Consider the following 13426-nt stretch of genomic DNA (forward strand, 5'->3'; position numbering starts at 1 on the left):
ATATTAGAGGGTCACAGAACAGCAGACTTCCATCACCCCGTGTTACCCGACAGTACCTGTCTTGCGAAGCGAGGTGAATGAGCTTCTACAAGGTCAGACCATTATAGATGGCTGACATCGTCATCACTCACGCAGCACCTAGCAAGTAATAATGCACACATATGCGCTAATGACTTTTTGTGGAGCAATCAGTGCTCCTCAGATCCCTTCCGTATTTATCCCGTCAAACTGTACAGGAAACTTGGCACGCTTGCCAAAATGACCAGCTCCTTCCCACAACTCTTAAGTCTTTCCTTCTGCAAACATAGTTATGCAACTCCAGAAATATTTGAGACTTCTTATCTGTTGATCTATAAATTTGTCCCCATTTTAGATGAAAAGAGACTTTAAGTCTATATTATTCTCTTGATTATTCGCATATCCACTTGAGGTTTGCAATGTTACCCAGAGACGTTTACATGAAAGCTTTGGATTTTGTGCTTTGTCAAGGTTTTGGCAGTGTAAAACACAACTGCTAAATGATTGATGTTTTAATGGTTCTTTCTTGTGCCTGTTTTTTCCTGGTGTTTTAACATGATGAATGATAAATGTTACTCTAGGGTGAGAGATTACAGTGTGTACTGCTCTGTCTGAATCGCGTGTAGATTTTCATTAATCAAACAAAAAAGACAGCGAGGAAATGTTTAAGCTTTCCTAAGGCAGGTATTACATGCCAAAAAAAAAAAAAAGTTGTTTCAAAACTGAACACTATTTGTCTGGCACAATCTTAAAATAATCATGAAATAAGAATGTAAGATATATCAAGTAATATTTTGATATGAAATCCAAGGTAACTACATGAATAATAATAACCTCATGATTACTAATTATTATTATTTTTTTTTTACCATTAAAACCTGTCTAGAAAAAAAAACAGTATCCAGAAAATAAGTAAATACATTAAAGGCGACTATTTAACTTTTTTTTTTTTAAGAGTTAAGATAAGTCTTTTGTGTCTCCAGAATGTGTCTTTAAAGTTTCAGCTCCAAAATACACTTCAGATTATTTATTACACCTTTTAGATGGCTGGAATTTTCTGCTCTGAACACAATGTAATAATTTTTGCCAGTGCCTTTAAAGCTGGTTCTCCAATCAGAGTGTGCCTTAATCCCCGCCTCGGCTGCATCAGATAAACAGCACAGTGACAGACAGGAAGGAAGCAGATCTCATGTAATGTTTGTGCAAAATACTACAGTATACATTCCCAATGATTATTTGATGTATTTGTTGTGGACTTAATTCAAGTTTTTCGATCAGTTACACACAATGTCGTTACAAAGTTTACACACATTAACACACACACACACACACACACACACATAGCACACACAGTAAACTTTGCACTTTTGTTTTTGCATGGCAAATGAGACGGGATACATATTAATATCCACTGCTGTATGGATATCTGTTATGTTAATTTACAAAATAAACCTGATTTAACGTCCACAAACCTGATTGAAGTATCTACTTAGCACTAAAATGTGGCTGTGGTGATAAATTACAGCAATTTTACCGTATTTATTACAAACATGCACTGTTTTAAAAATATTTTAAACTTGTAAAAATCATTTTTGATCGCATTTGATGATGATTAATGATCACAGCGAGCTCAACAGATCTTTTAATCCCAGTTGCTTTGCACAAGCGCTGTCTTGATACAATTACACTCAATACTACAGAGATATGATAATCCACGGCTGACAATTAATTTGGTGGGCAGGGAATCCGCACTTCTACATCACGTTGCGGTCAGCCTCAAAATAGGAGGAAATTTTATCCTATTTTATGTCAGAAAGTTAAAAAAAGAGACTTATTGTCTTTAGATCACCTCAATATGACTGTGAACACAGTATACCTACACACAGTCCTGTCCAAATAGCTTATAAAAGATAATTTTCATCATAAGTGCCCTTTAAATGTAAGTTAGAAAAAAAAAATGTTTAAAGGGCCTTATTCAAGCAAATACATATACTGTATTTTAGGGCTGCACAATATATCGCTTCAGCACCAAAATTGCAATGTGATTCTTCACGATTGTCACATTGCAGGATATGCAATGTTGAGTTTGCATTATAATTTATCATTTGCATGTGTTTTTGATACCTGATTGATCTTAAAGTATAATGATCTTAAAAGCATTCAGACAAATTGTACGATTTGTGATTTAACAATGATTAATTTTATTGAATTTTTTTTGTTTCTGTACTTGACTACCATTAGACTTGAAAAACGATAAAACTTCTTCAATTGTTTCTTTTTCTTATATTTATATAATATTGTTAGGCATGAAAATATGCACAGCACAGCAACTGCAACTGCACTGCAAATAGCACAGAGCATATTGAAAATATGGAACCCAAAAAGTCTAAATTGTTTTGATTGTAAACAATTTGATGATTGTTTATTAGGTTTTATAGAGATGCACTCCTACTGCAGAATCATCCCAATCAATCTAACATTATAAATTCTTTCCAAATAGAGGTGTCAAAGATAAGCTGTGACTATGACTTTTATTTAGGCAAGTTTGTAAGCATGCATTAATTAACACAAACAGTTTCCGCTGTACACACAATTTAGATGCCGGCTGAAAAACATTAAATGTACTGTTTGTGTGGATACTTGACTGTTTTGTGGTATTATAAATGCTCCATTTATTTATACAAAATCATTTTTGCTGTTGTTTATTTTTCATTCCTTATGTAGTTTGTTACTTAACATAACATTGCATTATTTGATTTTACATTTAAAATAAATCACACCAGACTTTGTTGCAAACATAATAGTTTATTTTTCAAGATTAAAACTAAGAAACAAATAATACTGTCCTACTTACATTTCTTACAGCCAAACTTGTATGCAGGAAAAGCGGCCATTTTAAAGCTTACATTTCCCCAATGATGGGTTCTACCACTTTCAGTGACATCATGGCGGATAAATCAAGGAAACAATGGACACTGAAAATCCTGTAATTGTCAGACACTTTTGTAGATATCTGTAAGATATGTATGTTGCATGTTGCTAGCATATGTTTTGCCTCTTAGAATACTTTTGTAACTCGGGGAGTGATATAGACAACTGAGGTGAGGATTCACATGCAGGTTTTTTAGTAGTCAGTCAAGCAATGGTCAAGCAACACGGGTACAAACAGGTGTATAAAGGATGTCCAGAATCGTTGTCAATATAACAGGAGTGAGGTCACAAAGCAGGCGGCAGACAGAGATAACTAGATAAACAAGGCGAGGTAAATACACAGGAAAACAAGACAAGGATAACGCATTAAATTGTCACTATACTGAAAACAAGACTCGGCAATGGAAGTGAGTGTGTGTGTTGCATAAACAGTGTGTGTGCAATCATTCTTTGACAATCCTCAGGTGGTGCGAGTGTTATCAGTCAGAATGAGGAAGCATGTGTGTGTGTGAGCGGAGTGCATGTATGAAAATATATTCCATGAATGGCGGACTTGTACTCTGTTAGTGTTTGAGTGTGAGAAATCCAGCGATCTATGAAGTACGATAGCTGGTAATCGTGACATCTTTTGTCTTACTTTAGTATTTTTATATTTTTTCTAATGGTATTTTCTAAAAAAAATAGTTGAAGCCAAAGTCCATAAAATTGGCTCCTGCATGTCAGCCATTCTAAAAAGTGTTTCCTTGTATGCATAAATGCTGTGTTTGGGCCTAACCATTGGCATAGCCAGAACAAACATTGACTCCGTAAATATTGTAATTTTGTAGAAAAAAAAAAAGAGTTTTGGTTTTGTGGGACATTCACAATTTTTTGGCACTTCAATAAACACCTTGGACTAAATGTATCCCTCGTTACTGGTTTTGCACATCTGCACTCCGGTACATCTTAACAATAGGTACAGTATTAAGTTATCTGGTAATACTGTATTTATATTGCAATACTGTATATACACTGTAAAAACAGCTTGGTTCCACACAATTCCTTCATGTTGTCCCAACACAAATTGATTAAGTTAACGTAATCATTTTTACCAATTTAAGTAGACGGAACTAAAAACAATTAATTGTCCTCCTCAAAAAAATTAAAAACTGTGTCGTTTCAACTCATTTTAAAAAAGTAGTTTGAACAAGCAGTAAAAGTAATTATTTGAGAGTATTGCAATATAAATAAAAAATATTGCAATGCTAGATTTCACCTACTGTATTTATTACCTCTCCTCTTTTTTTACCTTTAAAAGTCAAAGAAGTCTTTCAATGTCTTTGAAATAATAGCTACCCATATGAATTTGTGTTGTTGCTTTTATTGCAAGAAAAGGACCGTTATCATATAAAAGCATTTTGTTTCACTAAGATTTTGCACTTGGCCACTTGGACAACTCAGGAATGTTCTTTAGAGCATGTCTAAGCCTTTGAGGGAAGGGCGTTACAACGGCAAGAGACAGATGAGAGAACAAGGATTACAAAGATCAACAAATGAGGCATTAGAGGTCAGAGAGATCCGTTAATCAAGGCCTTAATAATTAAGTATTATCTTTACTGACATTGAGCACAGAAACAGAATGTGAAAGATGTGCAGCATGGGTATTAACCTTCATAGACTTGAAATAAATCTTAATCAGTGGGTATACTAACTTTACATTTACATTGTACAGACATTCTGCTTTAATTACACACAAGAATGCATTGTTGAATGCAGCCCTGTGGATTTTCAATTAATATTACCTACTTTTTAAAAATAATTCTGTTATCTTTTACCCTTTATCTATCAGCTTTTGGTTGCACAAAAAAAAAGAAAAAAAACTTAAATTGATAAAAAAGTCAGGACTGATAGGAATTACAAACAGATGTTTAAAATAATGAGCAGATGTTATTCACGAGATTTAAACCCCAAAGTTTTGCAATGTTGTGCAAAATCGTGATGTTTCCATGTATTCACAACATCGGTTTCGATGTTGGACAAGAATGAAAGATTACAGGGTAATCAACAACGTCATCAGCAGATCTACCCATAGTAGTTTGAAAACAAACACAAAGAAAAGCAAAAACAGGATATGATCTGTTGCTTGATGACAAAATACCATATGTGAGAAGCTGACAGACGCAAACTGTCTTCAAATCCTTTTCCCTGGAGTTGAAGGATGAACTGATTTTGAAATATTTACTTCTGAGAAGACAAATTGTAAAACATTTTAGAAGGGAAGCAACCATACTGATATTCAACATCAGTGCAGTCATAATTCTGTATGGGCTTTGTAGATATATGCTAAATCACATCCTCATTTGTATTTTTCTCTTCAACCTTTGCACATTAAAAATTGGAAAAACACAGCAAATTGATAATTAACGAAGCACCTTGTTCCAGACACCTGCTGTAAAGTTTTCAAAGGCATTGCTGTGTCTGAAAAAAGTTATTTCCTACATTAAGTGTTGATAGTGTGATTATTTTGTGTGAAAAACACTGCACAGCGGTTTGTATAAAAATCGGAATCTGAGATCACTGCTTTTATTTGCATTTTTCAATTTAAATAATTACAATATTATTACTAATAATGTTATATCTGTCAATTCATTAAATACTTTTCCAGGCAAGCAATTTAGCTTGTCTATTCCTTAGTTTATTTTTGCTTTTGGCAACATAGTATTTGGAAGAAATGAAGTGTGGAAATAATTGACTGTCCCAATCTTAATCTCAGTGACTTAATTCTGTGCTCTTCCAAATTCACTAATGAACATATTTCTAAAAGGAGCTGTTGACATGGAACTGAAGCAGAAAAATCTTGATGATTCTTTAGGTCTCGTCTATCAAATCTGATCTTTAATTTGTGTTTTATATTGGTTTCAAGTCAGGTGATTGACTGGGCCATTCTACGGCTTGACTTTCTTTCTCTAAAAGAATTTGAGGGTTTCCTTGGCTGTGTTTTGGATCATTGTCTTGCTGAAATGTCCACCCTGGTTTCATCTTTTTTATCCAGCTAATGTAGATGTTGGACTGAAGCAACTAATATTAGTTTGCACATAGGAAGGGCCGAGGGGTGCTGAAAAACTACTAAGAGATTTCAGCTGCTGTCTAGTCTTTCACTGCCTGTCTACACCTCCCTTTCTTTATGTGTTCAATACTTTTTCTCTGCGTCATTTCATTTTATTAACTTAATTTGTAAACTAATTAGATTTGTTTTCTTTGGTTGTTGCCAACATCAGGGGAAAATTTCAAGTCAACGGCACCTTTAGAAAAATGTTTTCCGAGAAAAATGGTGATGTGTTCAATACTTATTTTTCTTGCTGAATATCCATAATTATAGTGTCTGTGATTTTAAAAGGAATTACTGCGAAAGTGTTTAAGCCACTCTAGAATAAAGAGCTTTTGTCTGAGTAGTCAGAATAAGATGTGCTGTTTCCCCAGACAATTTTTTAAATGTATATAATTATTCTACATTGGCCTGCTAATCACTATCATAATATCAAAAACAATAATGATTTCTGACATAATATTGCGGCCCTACATCATGTTCTTTTAATGTAAAAATACATTGTTTTAAACAGTTTGTTAATAACATTTTCTTGGTTATAGTTTATAGGATTCTGAGTATAATTGGAAGTAATTGGCTACATATTAATATTTGACATGAACGACAGCAGAGATACTGCACATTTAATTATAAAGGTAATTATAATAACTCCCCTTCTGCTGGTAAAAATGCCCCTGGAAATCAAATATTGCTTCTTAATAGAAAAGTTAATTTCAGACCCTTTTCCAGTTGCTGAATATGTATTGTTCACACAAAGCAGCATCACTGAAATGCTACATTTAATATGTGATACCTTTATGGTATAAAGGGTGCACAAACAAAGGATCATAAATTCAATATTGAATTTAAAAATGTAGTGGTATCCAAGCCATACTGATTGATATTCAAAATATTGGGTAGTGGGAATAACTCTTAAAAGGGAGTCTGTAATGTCTCTATATGTGAAGTTTCAGCTCAAAATATCACACAAATAATGTTTTATAACCTTTTAAAAATGCCCCTTTTAGTCTTTGATCCAAATTGTGGCATTTTCGTGACTGGCACTTTAAATTCAATTGAGATTGAGCTGCAAACACCTGTGTGTCAGCATAGCGGCAGATTTAAAAACAAGACTGCTTGTATGAGGCTTTTCAATTTGTCATGTACAAAGAGAGAATGTCAATCAAAGTGGTTCTGCAGACTATTTTTCATTATAAAAATAAAATTAATAAATGTTTGCCATTAGAAGCTGGTTATATAAACAGACTGTTTGATTTTTGCACAATAGTTTCCCTTCAAACATTGGTATGAAAGCAGTCAGATTACAGCATGTTTTTTTTTTCTTTTTCTTTTTTACATTTGTATTATTAACAGATAATGTACATCCAACCAGTTGTTGTTGCAGATTTTCACTAATGGTCCAGATTATTTTAAGTTCCCGTATGAGCCTGCATTATTAGTTAAATCGGTTGCAATCGGACTATAACATAACTTGGAATGTCATGATTCACCAACCAGAATTAAGTATTCCAGACCACTATTTTAATAGACATTATAATAACTATTATTACAATATTATAAGTAAAAACCAACAATATCCATTTAATAACACATTAGCCCAACATTTGAATGCATTACTTTAAAGAAAATAAAATGTACATACTTTAAATAGTTTAAAACAGTTTATTAATTAATTCATTTATTTTTGGCTTAAAAACAGTTTATAAGATTTTAATTTAAGCACTTGTTTAATTTTAATTTACGTGTTTATGTAAAAGACAATGATTAAATTATTATAGTAAACTTTAAAACATGGCTTTATGAAGTATTAAAATATGCTCATAGAAATTAGTTCCAGGGCAGATTAGAAAACTATTTTCTTAACCTGTTTTTTTATTTATTTGCAAACTTTATTTTTGAGTTTTCACTGTTTGTGCTGTTTTTCTGGCAAACCGTTTGCTTACTGCAACATTTGAGGAGTATATTTTTTTAACTAAGATGTGCGAATTTCCCAATGCCTTGCGAAACACTCAGTGAGGGACTGGATCACAGGGTCACTGTGCAACCACTAAGCATCAGTAATGAATCAGCACAGTAGCTCAATCCCCCTGTATTCTCCATAGGTGTAAGGCAATTAAAACGATACTTCAGAGCTGCCGGGTGTATTTTCTTAAAGAATACAAATTAAATCATGTTATGTGCTGATACAAAACGACTCTGTGTGATGAACCTGTGTTTGTCCATCTTGTTATTTCTCCAAGTGTACAGCCATGCTGTACAGTTTATTATGAAACACAATAACACTGATAAACTTTGGCCTTTCTGTGTTGCAATGTCATTTTTCTCCTTTAAAGATACAGTTCATGAAAAAAATCAAAATGAGGTTCATCAGTTATACACAACCCAGGTTCATTCTGAAAACACATTGCTTATACAGTCAATGGGTCCCAAGAGCTACGTTTTTTTGGTGAACCCACCAGAGGCCACTGTGTATACTTTTTGAGATCTCAAATTTCTCAGGAGAGTACCATTCAAGCCTACTGTTCTCGCATAAATCCACCTGAAGCCACTGTCGACTGACTGAATGACTGACTGTTTGACCGATTGACTGACCCACCCTCCTCCTTCCCTAAACTCAACCAATATTGTTTTAAAAACCACTGAGCTCACCTTCGTAGCTTCTCTTCTCTGTGTCTGCCAACGTACACGTTGAGCTAACTGGACAAACTGGTAATAGTGGGAAAGCCGTCCATTTGGAGCTAAGTGGTCAGCTGGTAAGCGTGAAAAGGAACGGCATCATACCACCCCGTTCAACATTCCATGAAAACGGTCTGGTTTCAATTTCCAGGGCAGTTTAGATCACTCGGTGACGAAAAGTCTGGCCTAAAAAAATTCCTGCGGACAAGTAACGAGTTTGGGACACTTCACAGAACGGTCCTAAACCACTCTCTGCCGACTTCAAAAGAACATGGCAGATCAGATAAGAGGAGAAAAACCCATCTATCAGCCCTCTCCTCACAAAAGAAAAAGACATTCCTCTCAAATGTTTTTTATTTAAACAAAGACATTTAGAACCCAAATCTGTTGTTTAATTACACTTAACTTTTGTAATGTGTACCATTCCTCATAGTTTATACAAATTCGTACCTTTAGGCCTTTTTTAGATTAAATAATGTAAGGATGTAAAAAATTAGGTTGATGTACTTTTAAACCCCCCCCATGTTTGGTACCGATGGGTTTCTGCTGACTTTTTACAACACATGATGTGTAGAGCAGGATGATAATTCGTGCGACATGCATTCTTTAATGCTCTGAATTAATGCCTCTCCGCATGCTTTGGGCGGACACTCAAATTTGCATATGAGCAGCCACGAGACAAAGGAAGTTTCCCGCTCAAACTTTGCCCTGAAATCATTGGTCAAGAATGCTGAACGGGTTGTCACAGGACCCGCAGGTATAACCAGCCTGCTCCCCAACATCTGAAGAGAGAAGTCCGCACAAAAAACCCATCAAAAGGTGGCCCCTTGGAGGGCCACGCGGCTCTTCTACGCCGCATGGACTTTCCCAGCCACGTTTTCTTATTTTCCAGCAAAGTAAACTCAGTTTAAAGTTTGCGATCGTGTTCGTCCGAACTGCATTACAAACTCAACCCATCAAGAAGGACATCAAAGGAGTTCTCATCATGACGGAAGAGAGACTCGCATAAAGAGAGAGACCTCCAGACATGAAAGTCCAGGTATTTTTAGTTATGCGAATAAGCTGTGCCCCTTTTATCAAAAAGGTGTTTTTTATAATCTTGGTGATCCTTAATTATGTGTGTGTAGAACTGAAAGTTTTGTCACTCTTTATCTGAAATCTCTATTTCCTCGCTTTACTATTTCTCTTTGTTGTTACATGTTCTCTAGACCTGTATAGACCCGACCACTCCACGTGGTTTACCTTTGTTCTATGATTATTGTATGTCCGTGCATTTGTTCGTTATCTGTCTGACTAGTCAATAAATCCCATTATAATCAAATGAATTGTATTGTTTGCCTGACGAGAAAATGTATTATGATTTGGAAAATGGAAAATGATTAATCTACTTCACAAGAAGTAGCAATTAAATTCCCTTTTTCTAAATGAATAGATCATTGCCGTCGCCGCTCGGAATTGCGTCGGCTCTGCTTGTGTTTGTTTGGTCAAATTAACAATAAATTGATTCAGAATATTAATGTTTAATAATAATTTGTTATTGTTGGTAATTAATATTCATAATCTGAGAGTCCGCTCGGTCGAGCGGGCAGGATCATATATAATCATATGTTTGTTTGACCAAATTGACTGAAGTTTAAGCCGGAATATTAATAATTAAGAATAAACCGTTATTGTTGATTATTAATATTCATAAAATGAGCTAATTTCTGCTACATTTGCGATCTGTACATAGGGCTACGTTTTCAGAATGAGCCTGCTGGTTATACACCCTCATTTTATTCTAAACAGGCATGACTTTCTTTTCTAAAACATATTGTAGTAAAAGATCATTTAAATCACATTATGAAAATCACACAAAAAGTCTGAAAAGGAAAACCTTAAAAACATAACAGATGTTTGGTACACAAACATCACAGCACATAAAGGTTTTAAAGTTTTATGTGAAGTTTTATTGAAGTGTTCTGCATTTTAATAACATAAAAAAAAACATTCTATATAAATACATTTCTGAAAGCTCAAAAATCAAAATAGGATTATTAAAAGACCCATAAAAAAGATAACATAACATATATAAATGCACTTTATTGTTTCTGCTCTCAAGTCACCTTAGTGCACTTGCGAACTTTTATAAACTATGAAATAGATCTGTTTCCCAGCAATGAAATGTGAAAATAAATTGTGTTTGACCTTAGAGGTGCTGTGGGCGATTTTCAGTTTTCCCAATTCTGCCAGACTTCAGTCCCCTTCATCACTTTAACCACATGCCCCTTCTTCAATTCCTCCAAAAACGTGACCAAAAATCTGAATTAGCAACTGACATAAAGATTTACATACCTATTACTGCATGTAGTTTCATCACTTTGCATCTGCTTAGGACTCTGTGAACACCTTTTTGTGTGAAATCTGTAAAGACTTAAGTACATTTTACATGTTAAATTCCAAAATAAATTCCACTTAGCATCAATAAACACACATATAAAATTCCCATGAGGCAAACATCACTTCTTGCTATTCCTTAAGAGCTTCTATATTTGCCCTTGGCAATTTCTAAGGGCTTTCTGTAAGAATTTTGCCTGATGGCTTCAGTAATACACATTACCACATCTATGCACACACTCACACTTCATAATTTGACCATAATCCTATCTCTGTGGCCCATGCTGTGAGCTTCTCGTTTCCCACAGATCAGAGCAGTAACGTGTCAGCTTTCGGGCTTGTTTTGAATGGAGAGGAAGTCCTTGAAGGTGTTGCAGCTGAACTTATGGGGATCAGCAGGGTGGGCCAATAATTAGAGTTATGTGGAGTGTCCGGGAGGAGCGGAAAGAGGAAAACTGTGAGCTGGATGATGCTGCAGTGCAAGCCCGGGGCAGGGAACACAGGATAGGGCAGGGTGTCTCTTAGGAGAGTTATAGCTCCATGCTGACTCCAGGTGCTGCGTGCTGAGTGCTTTTGTTTTTGTAAGTGTTCAGAAAGGGAGCGCATTGCCGCAGAGGGGTTTCTCTCAGGTGCTAGAGCCATTAAGGCAGCAGGAACTCAGAGATGATACATGGCCTTGATGCACAATCCGAGATAGACAAATAGAGACATGCAGCCCTTATGTGGCCTCTTGCCCTTTGAGAATCACAGCAGAAAAAAAAGAAGGAATAAACAATTATGATGATGCTACAATTGTGAACTTTTTGCACACTATAAAATATATATCTGTTAATTAACGTTTACTGTGTTTTGCATTTCACAAATTTATTTTTTTTTGTTTATTTACGGTTGTGAATTGCATTATGAGACCTTAATCTCTGCTTCGTCGACTTTTGATGTTGAAACTTCATCTCTACAGTATTACAAGGTGACTTTTTATTAACATTTTAGTAGTTTGAAATAATGTAATGTATAAGAAATAATATAGAAAGAAATGTATATTACTTTAAACCAGGAGTGCCCAAACTTGCCAAAAAACACATTTGATTGAGGCTAGTGGCCTGAACTTAAATACTGTATATATGCCATGTGTAATGTTCTAATTTATTTAATGATGTTTAAAAACAACTAGAAAATTTGTTTAATATTAACTTATACAGCGGGGATTGTCCAGATGCTCCATAGATAAAACAGAAAAAAATAGTAAAAAAAATGACTGACAATGGAATTTAGAAGCATTGCCCATGGGTTGTAGCATTGTGGATTTATAATCCAGGTTGTAAACTCGTAAACTAACACTTGCGATCAGTTTATGAGATCCGGTTCATGAGATTAGCCAGGGGTGTATTTCCCAAACAACAACATAACCCGCACCTGAACTATCTTAGTACGATGCATTGTTTAAAAAAAAAAAACACAAAGTAGTGACGAGTGTCTCTCAAAATCGTTTCTCTGTCGCAGACCATCGTTTGAACCACATTAGTTATAATGTAAAACATTCTTAATGATGCTTTAAACAGGGTGGAGTAACAACTTCTTAAAAGAAAAATCTTATATATATATATATATATATATATATATATATATATATATATATATATATATATATATATATATATATATATATATATAATTTTTTATTTTTTTGTAAATTATATTGTTTTGCATGCACATGCATTTTTTTTTTTTAATCTAGTGTTTGGTAAAGACATGCATTCATTTTCCATATTAACTGAAATATATGTAAACAGCACATATAGGTCCTATGCTTCCTTTACACATATTATTGAGAATATTCAACAAGTATTTTAATCTCATATATAAATCATATAAATTGAGTTATTGGTTGTAATTTACATTAGGCCATTTATAAAGAAATTTAGAAAAATCCTACTTAAGAATACTAATAATATTTACTATTAGTATTTTTATGATTAAGTAGGATCTTGATTATTTATTTATTTATTAATTTATTTTATTGTAAAATTCTACTTTTACAATTTGAAACATTCAAGCTACTGCAAACATGTTCTAACCAACAGGCCCATGTCAAATACATTACAGATATATTTCTTACTAAAAAACCTACTATAGATTAAAAGCATTAGTGTATGCTATATATTTTTGTTTCCACAAGCTTTTGGAGATGTAACATAATTCCAATTTTAAATAATAGGTCACCTATAGCTTTCATCATGAGCCATGGCTGCTTTCAAAATGGCATAAATATTTTTAAAGTGCACTACAAAGGGAGCACAATTTTTAATATATAAAGATCGCTAAAACTTAACTGTAAAGATA

General features: G+C 34.1%; 1 protein-coding gene and 1 long non-coding RNA gene across 2 annotated transcripts in view; one reads left to right on the top strand and one right to left on the bottom strand.

Moving 5' to 3' along the window:
• uts2r (urotensin 2 receptor) overlaps positions 1–13426 on the top strand; it is a 63874-nt gene that overhangs the window by 13402 nt on the left and 37046 nt on the right. The gene's annotated exons all lie outside the window — the stretch shown is intronic.
• The window catches only part of LOC141376815 (uncharacterized), a 94756-nt gene continuing 91966 nt past the window's right edge, over positions 10637–13426 (bottom strand). The window contains exon 4 of the long non-coding RNA XR_012388043.1: positions 10637–11821. This is a non-coding gene — a long non-coding RNA (uncharacterized lncRNA). The remainder of the gene's footprint in view (positions 11822–13426) is intronic.

Source organism: Danio rerio, chromosome 12 (assembly GCF_049306965.1).
Source record: "Danio rerio strain Tuebingen ecotype United States chromosome 12, GRCz12tu, whole genome shotgun sequence".
Taxonomy (NCBI): Eukaryota; Metazoa; Chordata; class Actinopteri; order Cypriniformes; family Danionidae; genus Danio; species Danio rerio.